The sequence below is a fragment of the Petromyzon marinus genome, chromosome 10 (genome assembly GCF_048934315.1).
Source record: "Petromyzon marinus isolate PM22_M1 ecotype Great Lakes invasive population chromosome 10, UKy_Petmar_22M1.pri1.0, whole genome shotgun sequence".
NCBI classification, from domain to species: Eukaryota; Metazoa; Chordata; class Hyperoartia; order Petromyzontiformes; family Petromyzontidae; genus Petromyzon; species Petromyzon marinus.
In genome coordinates, this window is record NC_133676.1 from 4944417 (window position 1) to 4956684 (window position 12268).

The 12268-nt window shown below is 47.2% G+C and overlaps 1 long non-coding RNA gene across 1 annotated transcript; it reads left to right on the forward strand.

The window, feature by feature from the left end:
* Positions 1–1178: 1178 nt before the first annotated feature.
* Positions 1179–7389, forward strand: LOC142924215 (uncharacterized). The gene is made up of 3 exons (XR_012941393.1): positions 1179–2782; positions 3852–3991; positions 4146–7389. It is a non-coding gene; the product is annotated as an uncharacterized LOC142924215 (long non-coding RNA).
* Positions 7390–12268: the final 4879 nt, after the last annotated feature.

Below are 12268 nucleotides of genomic sequence, written 5' to 3' on the forward strand. Positions count from 1 at the left end.
AACATGAGTGACGAGTGACAACTAATTCGGTCCTGTGCCTCTTCCCCCACCCCTCCTCATCCCCATTCATGAATGCGACCAGTGAGGGCGATGCATGCTCAGAACAAACCCCCACGACCGGCACGGCGTGCGGAAGCCATCATCCAGCAGTGGATTGACATTAAGAAGTCAATTTGCCCTGTGGCCAGACAGACGAAACATTTCACGATCTTAATTCTGTTGTGATTGCAAACACGCTCGCCTTTCAGCTGTAACCTTCTGCCTGTACCCACTGTATATCCCAGTTATCAGGAGTGCTTTTATTACCATTGGCGAGAATGCACTGACTTTAAACCGTGACACGCCACTATATAACAGCGAACGCATTTGCCTTTGCACTTAATACAGTGATAAAAATATACCATCCGTGCGGTGTTGTTTAGAACATACTTCAGCAAGCTGCTCGGCATGGGTCAGTGATGCGGCGGGGGTTGGGGTGGGTGCCGAGATCGGTCCGTACATCAATCACCACTGACATTCTGAGTGGCCGGTAACTATGTAGTAACGAGAATGCAAAAACCACTTCGCCACGCCTCCACCTCTCACTCTCTCTCTCCACTTCCCAAACATTTACAAATATTTCTTTTGATTGAAATACCCAAACACAGTGACATTTCAGTGCATGTGACTGGGGGTGGGGGGGGGGTCTTACGCTTTGAGGATGGGATCTCAATGACAGAAGAGATCAATGAAAGTAGATATTGTAATTGGCTGTGTACCAAACTAGATTCGTAGCTTTCGTGACTGCAGGAATGATTCTTTGGTTCTTTCGGTAAAGTCACGAAGGAAGAAATTACATTAAATAATAAAATACGACGTTTCGATTGCAACACTAGCAACCATCATCGGGTAAAAAAAATGAATGAGAAAACAAACATCGAAAACTTGGAAATAAAATGCAACACAGAGAGTCGGCTTGTGTTGGCCGACTCTCTGTGTTGTATTGCATCATATTTCCAAGTTGACTATGTTTGCCTTCTCATTCATTTGTGCCCGATGATGGTTGCTTGTGTTGGCTGTGTACCCCTCGTGTACGTTTGCATTGTGCTACGGTGGGGAGGGGGGAACAGCGCTCTTTGCGGAGATTGAATTTGTTACGTGTGTAGCAGGGCGAGCTTCGAGAAGCCTCTTGGCAGACATTAATCACCTGGCATGTCGGGCAGCTATCGGCACGCTTGACAGCGTGACGTCACCTGTGCAGGTGATGTCCAGACACGCCGAACAGTGGCAGTCTAAGCCCGCTGGACACACGCAGGCGCTTACAACGCGAGGGCACACACACACACAACGTATCAATTTTGATTTAAAGCCTTCGTGACTGCAGGGATTCATATTTTTGGTTCTTTCGGTAAAGTCACGTGACCAAGAATATAACGTATCAATTGTTATAACTACGTTCATAGGCATAAATGCGTGTGCGTATGTTGAACGTCTTTCGCACCGTACGTAGCCAACCGTGCTAATCGGAGTTGCGGGGAAAGGACAAGAAACGAAACTCAAAAAGCAGTTCTAAAGGAATGAGTTTTCAATCTAGATTTAAAAGTGCAAAGCTCCAGTGGCTTCCTAATATCGGAAGGAAGAGCGTTCCAGACGGCCCCAGAAGCGCATCTGACAGCGCTGCGATGTGCTGACGGTCTTTATTCAATGGTTAACCAGAAACCCCTGCGAGGATGACGGGGGTTCACGTGGTGATGGTTTGTGATCCCTGACGAGATCAGCAAGTTAACGTGGTTCATTTGTGATACAAACACTTTGTGCGTAATGAGTACTATCTTATAAACGTTACAGGGTGCTTGTATAATTATTATGACTACTACATCTTGTACAGAGTCATTTACAGACTTGTGTTAATCGACTGCTGGATGAAGGCCTCTCTGTGCCACGTCGGTCATGGGGGTTGTTCGACCGGACCTCACACAGCACTCGTCATTCTGGGTTGATGAGGAGGGGATCAGGACCGATTTAGCTTTCACTCGCTTCTGATGTTAGCCGTGACTTAGCTCGCTCGGTGCTAACCACTGCTCAGCAGCTCCACCCCGAAATACGGCAACAACATAAAACAACCCACCCGTTTTTAATTGCACAGTCCTTATGACTACAAAAAAATAATGCATCCAGACGTTGGTGACAGGTATGCACCTGCTTCCGTAAGGCCAGGGGAATGTGAGAAATGACGGCAGCTTGATGAGCCCTTTATCCAGCCACGGCTGATGATGATGGTGATGATGTTGAACGGTTGGCTACGTACCGGAGGTGCGGGGGGGAAAGGACAACAAACGAAACACACATGAAGGTGGCAGACGCAATAGCGATTACTCCACACGTAACATATGGAGCTGCATCTGTTGGAATATTGCCACAAGTTGCAATTTAATTACGGGTTTTTCAACAAATCAATTAGCTGGCACCGCTTGCAAGACAGGTCCGACCGCACAGAGCGTGTCTCGGCGTGCGATCGCTGTTTGTGGCGCACCTGAGTGAGTTCCGCCCACGGTGACATGCGTAGGGCCCACCCTGTGTGTGTGTGTGGGCACAGCCCACGGTGACATGCGTAGGGCCCACCCTGTGTGTGTGTGGGCACAGCCGACGTTGACATGTGTAGGCCCTCCCTGTGTGTGTGGGGGCACAGCCGATCGGCGATACCCTCAACCGGCGCTCACCTACGTGAGCGGGGATGAATTGTGGTGGTGACGACGACGAATCGCGGCTGCTGCTGCTGCTGCCCCACGTGCGTTTCGCATTGGTAAGCGATGAACGATCGCCGACGTGGCTGAAGCGATTTATTTTTTGCTGGAAAAAAATATATATCTATAAACGTCCTGGCCAGTCAGCTCCTCGTGGCCTTCGAATCGCGGGGTAAGCGACTGGCAGTGCAGCGGTGTAAGCTAAAGGTTGAGCTCTTGCCGACATTCATGAAATGACTTGGGGGGGGGTCACAATCGGAGGATTTTGGTTTCGGGGTAAAAGGGGTGAAAAGGCGCCGCCCTGCAACTTCGTGCCCATGCCGCTGCTGCTCGAAGGGCCTCGAAGGAGGTCTGAGAGCCTCACTGTTCGGGTTTTTGGCCTACGCTTCCACACCGGCCAGAGACGCCACCACACGTGACCTGACCACAGGACTAGCCGTGCCTTCGGGGCACCCAATACGTTATTCGCGCGCTTTGCGCTGTGAAATTCGTCGTGTGTGCAATAATGGAGGTGCGTAGCTGACCTTTGTGGACCATTCCTACTCATCGCTGGCTCAGTTTGTACAACGCACTTTGTAATTCGCGTCGCTAAATCGCGTACGAACGAGTCACGCGTGTCCCGCATACGATATAAAATCCTCGCCAAAGACTGCACGTACACTTAAAGGGAAACAAACACGCAAAAAAATCGTAAACGTTATTGTTTCCCACTAAATATATAAATAAGCTCGACCGAAACATTGTGCAGCGCTATTCCATTGTCCCAAACTTGTTTTTTTTTTCATGGACGAGGTTGTGAAACGCCGGCTCACGCCGTCAGCTTAAGGTCTCTGGAGATGAGACGCTGGCTGTATTAGCGGCTTGGTCAGCCCCCATTGTTCGGCTGCCAAGCAATACACTCGCAGAGCGAGGAGTTTTCTCAAAATCGGCAAACCAGGTGCGCTCTCGACAATCAATGTCACGGCCACCCTACTCTGAACCCAGCGAGGTGCCTGGCTGATAGAATGCGCGCAGATGAAAAAAACCCACGGTCGCTATAAAGTCTAGAAACTATAAAACTAGAAACGATTAATTTTTTATTTTTTTACCAGGTAAGGCCCACTGAGCTTGTATGACTTTTTTTTTCAGACGCCACCTGGCCATCACAAATGATTGCTCGACGAAGTGGTGCATCGAGCGCCGGCATTTCTTTCTGCGCGTCCGTTTTCGAGATCATTGTGGAGAAATGAAAGAGGACACGTCGGTCGTGCCTTTGGTGGTTTGAGTTGGTAAGCAACAGAGTGTGCAGACGTGTAGCCCAGAGAGGTAAGGGAGAGAGGGGGCGGGGGTGCAGTAAATGACAGACGCGTCTAACCGGACGGACGAGATGTCTGTGCTGTTGTATCTGCAAAATCTTTGCTGAGCTCCCATTGGTTTCAGCAGCAGCAGCGGCGGTGCTCAACGCTGCAATGGAGCCATGGCTACCAGGGTCGCCCGTCACCTCCACGGCAGCTGAGCGTGAGCGAGGCCTTTACCTCGCGCGACTGTCTCCAAACTCAATAGAGTACGTGGTCAGAGCACTCGGCATCATTGATGATCCCCCCACCACCACCACCAAACCTGACTTTGGAAACTACACCTGGTGGATATACAATGAGGGAACCATTGCTTTTGATCATGTGTTTCTCCCCCCAATACATATGAAATATATACGTTATTATAACCGTCATGGTTTTTACCTGTGATCATGTGTTTCACGAAATGCAGCATTTAGCTACGGCCCTCTTGCGTGTGCACTTTACTCTGATGTCAATGTATTGCTTTAACACTAATTCTTTAGAAAGTCCCTGCGCAGTGGGGTTACACAAACTATAAACAATACGTTGCCATTTGGCGATGCTTATCCAGATTCCAAGCCGTCCCAGGAGAATCGATGCATGTGCATTTATAATTATAATTGTTGTTGTTGTTTAACCAGGAAAGCCTCCCTGAGTCCGAAGATTCTATTTCAGGGGGGTCCTGTCAGGTTTTTGCAATCCGGGTGATGTAAGCTATGGACAATCCCAAATTTAGTAATTGGCAATATCAGTTAGTTACATTATAGGGTTTAATAATAATAATAGGGTTTTTCACCTTTTTTCTGGCAACAAAACTGAAACCTTTTTTTACAAGGATTCATGTCTGCATTATCCATTGTGTCCCTTGGTGTGGACCAATCAGTTTAAAGGACAATGCATATATTATCATAGTTTTTTTGCATTTTGACTGCAGGTATTGTGGCTAATGCAGACATGAATCCTTGTAAAAAAAGGTTTCAGTTTTGTTGCCAGAAAAAAGGGGAAAAAACCTATTATTACATTTTGGTACTGGCAAAGGAGGTCTAATGCTTTATAGGGTTTGTTTGAGCTTTGGGAGGCAACTGGATACTCCTGAGTAAAACCCCATGCAGTAGGGGGTGAGAGATCATACAAACTCCACGTATCAGACTACCCCTGCCGCGCAGCATTTACCAATTTTTTTGACGCGTCACTAACGCAGGTCTGGAATCTTCCAGCGTGGTGGCCGGGGACGATTTTATCCGTACACAGTTTCATGGGCCCTATCTGATTTACCACGCGTGTTTTGTTCGTCCTCCTGCCGCGAACTGTATGATAACAGCGCCAGTGGCGTTAACGTCTTAAATATCGTGCCGCCCCCTTCAGATGTCAACGCGAATGCTGGTACAATAAACCCAGTGCCATCCGTCCGTCAGCTGCAGAAACATTCGTGTAGGGGCAGGACCCCACGTGTTTACCTCGCTGGGCTTAGATAAGCAATCTGCCGGAGGTGTGGCTGAGAGCGAGCGAGCGAGCGAGAGAGTGCGGCCCAGCATTCTCTGGGTGGCTGAACCAGTCGTTTTCCACTTCAGGTGCCTTCACTGCAGGCTTAAAACGCACACCCGCTGCAATACGCTGCCGGGATAACATCGCGAATTTGCTATTGGTGGGATTACATATTGACAAAATAACAATTTAAGCGATAGTACATGCCCGGCATTCCCTCCGTACACACACACACACTCGTTCTTCTTTGTCGTACCATACCCGCTGCTTATCAGTGAGGGCATCAGTATTTCTATAGGGTGGGTCGTCTGGGACATTGTTAAGTGGTGACCGGTGACCCGCCTGAACTATAAGGAATGCTGCTAATGTCTCTGTAGTAAACGCCATGCCTTGTCAGCGCTATTGACTGCGCAGCAGACAATTAGGGCTTTGCATCTTGGCTCGCCTCTGTGTGAGCTTTAACATTCGTGTTTGTTTTGATGAAATCTACAAAATATGGTGTTTGCATATACTATATATAGGTTGCATATACTATATATACACACATCTCGCCGCCGCGGTGGCGACTTGTTAGCTACCTCGGCTGGTTTACAGGAGGTCGTGTGTTCAATCCAGACCCTGACGTCTGTTGTATATTTGGAGTTTGCATGTTCTCTCCACACAGCAGCCCCGGTCGCGAGGATTTCAGAAACATGCGTTTAAAGTATTTGGCTGCTATACATTTCCACGTGATAATCCACTTTGTTGAGCTATCATTTGAGGCCAAGTCACTTCTGAAAAAGGAGCTCAGTGGGCCTTACCTGGTAATATAAACATAGTCGTAGCAGGACTGCTATACAGACTTTCGATTCGAAAATAAAATGTACAAAATACACGTATTGATCCTTCTGGGAAAACATTACACATTTTACGAATGCTAAATGGCTGTTATTACATTTTGGGCCGTAGCTTTTCTGAGCAGGTGATGTCATAGGAAGGCAAGGGAGTGCCTCGTCTGTAGACGGGGATTAGACGCTATTCAAAAGTTCAGCGCAGTAATTGAAATGCCGTCGCTAAAAAATATATAATGTGGCGGTTCCGTGAATGGCAGCTACGCATTGCGTTACAAGAGCACCAACACACTTACACTGCATATATATACACACACACACCACGTCGTGCCGTACATTAGAGCTCTGCTGGATGACTGCCAACCTGTGCCAGGTTGCTTGTGAAGTTGTTTGACTCGTGATTCACCACGCTAGTCAATACGAGTTGGTCAAGGGGTGGGGGCGGCTGTGGAACCAGGAACTGTTGAGATGTCACTCGCCACTGATGTCAGCAGCTGGCCGGGAATCGAACTCTGGTGGGCCAGAATTCAAAGTGCATCGTGCTGCGCCACTCTGCTCCACCTAACACACATCCTCCAGCATATTTAATGTGACAAAATCGTCATCATCACAATCCAGGGGAGACAACTTGTAGGTGTTCCCACTGCAGATCTCATCATTTACTCTTTGGTTCTTTCCGTCCTGCTGCAGTCACGAAAGCTTCAAATCAAATCTCGTCATTTGTTTCCACTTTCCTCCGCCTTCTGCCAGTGTTGCTCAAGTAGTGCCACATCTTTCTGGCACCAATCTCTTTTGTCATCAAGCCATTCTACGTGTGAGGTCTGCATCCCTTTCTGGTTCCTTCTATTTTTCCCAACAATATACTTTGAATTTTGATTTAAAGCTTTCGTGACTGCAGGGATTCATATTCTTGGTTCTTTCGGTAAAGTCACGTAGAGGGGAAACAATAAAATAATAAAAATATAAAACAATATTGTTTTATATTTGTATTATTTAATAATAAAACCATATTGTTTTATATTTGTATTATTTTATTGTTTCCCTTCTACGTGACTTTACCGAAAGAACCAAGAATAACATACTTTGAATTGTCCTGTTGTTGCCCATCCTCCATATGCGTCCAAATAGTGGCAGTATAAAACATAGCACTACGTTACTCACAGTCATATACCCTAGAGCAGTGGCATAGTCGTTACTGCACTGTGCTATGAACCCATAAACCTGGGTAAGATTTCTCACCACGACTAACTTCAGTCATGAGTGACACATCCAACTGATCCTGGGGCCTCCTCCTACCCCATGGTCCACTGACTGGTGTGGTGAAGTATGTTCAATGAACCGCAATGACCTATACAGCGTGGGAGGGCTCCATACAATGGGCTGAATATTCTTCTTATTATTAAACGCATATACCCTTCTGCTTATATTAAATGAGCAATTAATCATGGTATGACAAAATAATATAATACTATGTCTCATGCAAGAGGCCAGAAATACATCAAACACACTACTTATAGAGGATTAAATTATCTCATCGTCATATATATAATGCCTCTATGAAAACCAAAGTTGGGCAGCTCCAATTTGTAATCTAAACATGCGCGTTGTTCATAAGCTGCCCAACTAAGGTGCATCTGGAATGAATGGTGCAATATTTAAAACATGCGAATGTGCGGTGGGAGAATTGTTTTCATTAATATGCGCCGCACTGCAGCCTGGATTCTATTGTGTCCCTGTTGTCTGGTTAAGCTGGCGATGATGTATTGCGTGTCGTATGTCCATGAACGATGTGTGGTGCCCGTGCGTGTGTGAGCGGTAGTGTAGCGGTTAGAGCGCTGCACTATAAACCTGGCGACCCGGGTTCGATTCCCGCTCATGGCCAACACCAGCGACGATTATCTGAACCGGTCCTGGGCCTCCCCTGGGTCGACTCAGCCTCAAATGAGTACCTGGTGCGATGTGTAAACATCGATGTAAACATCGCCTCTGGGGAGACAAAGTCGGTCGGGCGTGGTGCTGGCCACCCACCCCCTCGTGTACCGTTTCGGTCTTCATAGGTGCTCGCTCACAGCACTTGCCCCTACAAGTGCTGTTAGCCCCTACAGTCTGTCAAAAGGGCAACTGTCGAACAACTCAATAATCGTGAGTATTTTTCGGTGGTGGCGTAGTGGTTAGCGCACCGCGCAATGACCGCGGCGGTCCCGAGTTCGTTTTTTTTTCTTTTTCCGGCCACACGTTATCTCCGGTGGCGAGTGATGTTTCACCACAGCCCTTTGGACGGGCGAACCCCCCCTTGCTCCCCTTGTCTACTCCGCAAGCTGAGCCTTTGCTCCCTGGTGCGGGGGGGTCGCAGCGAGCGAGCGCAGATCGTGGACGCGCGACCGAACACGGCGATGCGTCAGATCGCGGGCGCACTGAAATCACCGCAAACATCTCCGCGGCTCCCACCACGTTTGCCGAACAGCGGCATCACCATTGGTGATCTGACGGGGCCTCGTCAAACGCTGAACTGACGAGTCACCACGAACTCGGTCCCCCCCCCCAACCCCGCGTCACCCTTTCTGGCCAGTGATTCAAAACCCCGGCCACAGCGTTGCGCCACTCGGAGAGATGGCGAACGGAACGGAGGGAAGCACGAGTGACCGGCAGACCGCATCTATGACCCAACAACCCCTCCCCCCCCTTCCCTGGCGTCTCCTTCTCTTGGCTCCCCCTTTAAACTCTGGACCACGGTTAAATCTTGCGACTGCGCGGGCAGAACGAACGGTGGAGCATGCTGTCACCCGGGGCCGTGGCACCAAAGCCAGCGCCACTGAACGGCCAAAGATCCCAGACATCGATTTATAGCATTTGTTTACCGTTCCATAAATCAGTTGCCGCAACACGCCACACGAAGGAAGACGGTGACATCTGAACTGGTCCCGTGTGATCGCTAGACCTCTTCACCAATGCACACTGATCAGCACGGTGAAGTATGGTCAAGTAGGCCCCATCACCGACACTGCGTGGGGAGACTTTCATCCAGCAGTCGATTAACAAAGGACTGGTAATAACAATTAGATTTTTTTTCTTTAAAAAAAACATGCCAATAACAAAAAAACTCAAATGTCTTATTACCAACATCCTGCCAATAATCTACAACTGCTGTAGAGGAACGTAAAGGAATAAAATCTCTACAAAGCCCAAGCAAACATGTTTGCAGTCCTTATAAAAGGTTACAGAATATATGGAGGGGCACATTCTTGAGAAGTCAGCAAGCGGCAGTTAAAGGTGCAACGGGCGCCTCTGTACTTTGGAATCTTTCTATCGCACTGAACTATTTTGTAGTTGCCTTCCTTATCGCTGCAGACAACATTGAGAATTCACCGACCTTCTCGTGCACGATAAAAGACGGAGAATTTTTTTTTAATCTCAAATCGTCTTCTCGCAGTAATGTAGATATGGATGTTCTACAAAGTAATATTTGTGATGTGGTAGTTTTTTTATGTACTAACTCACTCTACGGGGCAGTGAGAGCAGACACTGCAAAGTCTTAAAAACATGGGGAACACGGAAGCTCTGGTTGTCTTGAGCCTTACCATGGAAACTACATCAGGTGATGTAGTTTCCATCACCTGATGTAGTTCCCATAGTAGTTTCCATCACCTGGTGTAGTTTCCATGGTAAGGCCCGCTGAGCTATATATAAATAGCTATTTTTCAGAAGCGACATGGCCACAAATGGTAGCGTAACAAAGTGGGGTTACCGTTTGGAAATTTGTAGCAGCCAAATATTCTTAAAAACTCCAAATTCGGAAGGCAAAGGGGGACGTCAGCTCAGTCATCCGTCCTTCCCTAGTTGTGGCCGAATAACCTACGCATGGAAAGAGCTTGAGCCATGGACCTTCCCTTGGGCAGATAACTTTTTAGAGAGGAACACTGGTGCAAGCTATAGTGACACACTTCCTGTCTTGTGCAAATAGGGGCGTCACGGTGGCGAGATATTAACCACCTCGCCTGGTATGCAGGAGGTCGTGGGTTTCTATCCCAACTGACATCTGCTGCTGTATATTTGGAGTTTGCATGTTCTTTCTCCCTGTGGTCGCGTGGATTTTTCTTCACATCCTTCGATTTTTTCCCCTCCCCATTTCGAATCGACGTGCGTTTAGATTATTTGGCTGCTATGCATTTCCAAATGATGATAAGCCACTTCGTTGAGCTGAAATTTGTGATGGCCAGGTCGCTTCTGAAAACGAGCTATATCGATCAGTGATCCTTACCTGGTAGAATTAAAAATATATATTTTTGCATCAAGTTTTGTTGTGGTGGCACATCTGCTCTTTACGACCTTCGCCAACCTGCACTGATCATCATGGTGATGGGGCATGAGGTGGAACAATCCCCACGAGCCACACTACGTGGAGGGAGGCCCTCTCATGCACAATGGATTGACAACAAGGGCCGCACGTGTTTCATGAAAAACATCGCTGTACATTCCTGATAGGTGTAAAAAGATATCCGGTGTCTCTTGTTCACACGGTTCTTTGTTGAACCGTGTATAGGTACAGACTGTTAAATATGTGCAACATATAACGTCCAAAGTATATGCTGTGAATAGTTTAAATGCATAACGAGCATGCATGTCGCGTCGGAGCTGAAAAAAGAGCAAGCTGGCTGGTTTTACAACTCTGCTCTTCTTGGAAATGCAGTCCCCGCATCCTGTGAGGGTAATGATTCCTGGTTTATGACAAACAGCTCTTTTAATCGTTTCGGTTTACCAATTTAGTTTATTCGCATACCAGCATGTTGTAACAGAGCAACCTTAATAGCTTCCATAATCATAACGACATTTATTCATTGAAAAAAAATTCTACACAACGATGCTAAATAGGATCACACCGGTGTGTTGGAGAGTAAATCTGCAACATTTACATTTGAGTAGTTGGACGTTTCGCCATATGCGGCTGGCGTCTCGTGAAGCTTAGTTGTAATTACTAGCGAAACGTCGTACTCAAATTGTAAATGTTGTGGATTTACTCTCCAACACACCGGTTAGTGCTGTACTAGTAACGAATTGGCCACCTTCTGTTTACGTGACAAGCCTCACTAGTTGGCTGTGTCGGGTGGTGGTGGGTTTAACGACACATTTACGCGATCTAACCCAAAAAAAACCCTGTATTAGGGATTATTTTGTTTTTGATGATATAGTATTGCATCGAACTAGGAGGAACTCGTATCTAACAGAAAAAGAGTCATTGACAGTTCACAGGACTTTGTTGAAGCAAGTCTGGCTCGGGACCGGTCCACAGTTTGCTTGTTTTGAACTAATTATGCCGATACAATTAACTCCCAGAAGGCCGTGCGGCCGATGGGATTTGTACAAAAAAATACTTTCGTTTTTATTCTCACGTGGAGCGACAGATATCAGGATATAATGCATCCGCGACAGATAAATGATGAATGATGCTCGTGTTCAGGGAAGCCAATTAGCGTCAATGGACAGGCTTCGCCAAAAATTCCACCAATACTCGATCGTTAAAAAATCAGCCGATTCCCCGTTTCAGTCAACCCGTACTTTGGCCAAAGCCCACGTCAAATTACTCAATGTACGGGCCTGGAAAAGCATACATAATTTAATTAATGTTCATGCAAACCTTTAAAACTGCGTAGATTCCCGTTCCACTATTCCTCATACAGGCAAAGCCACAACCAATGACTCCATATATGGGCCTATCACATGAACATAACTTATCGTTCATTCTATCGCGGATTCATATTGTCCCCTTACAGGGGGGCACACCTCAGTTGCAGGGACTGCGGCCAGGCCAACCCAACAATGGGCCACTTCATTCTGCGCCCTGGACAGTTGTCAGTCGCGCTACTTCCCATTCACGTGGCTCACGAACCTAAACTCGGTCGTATAATTCACACACCCT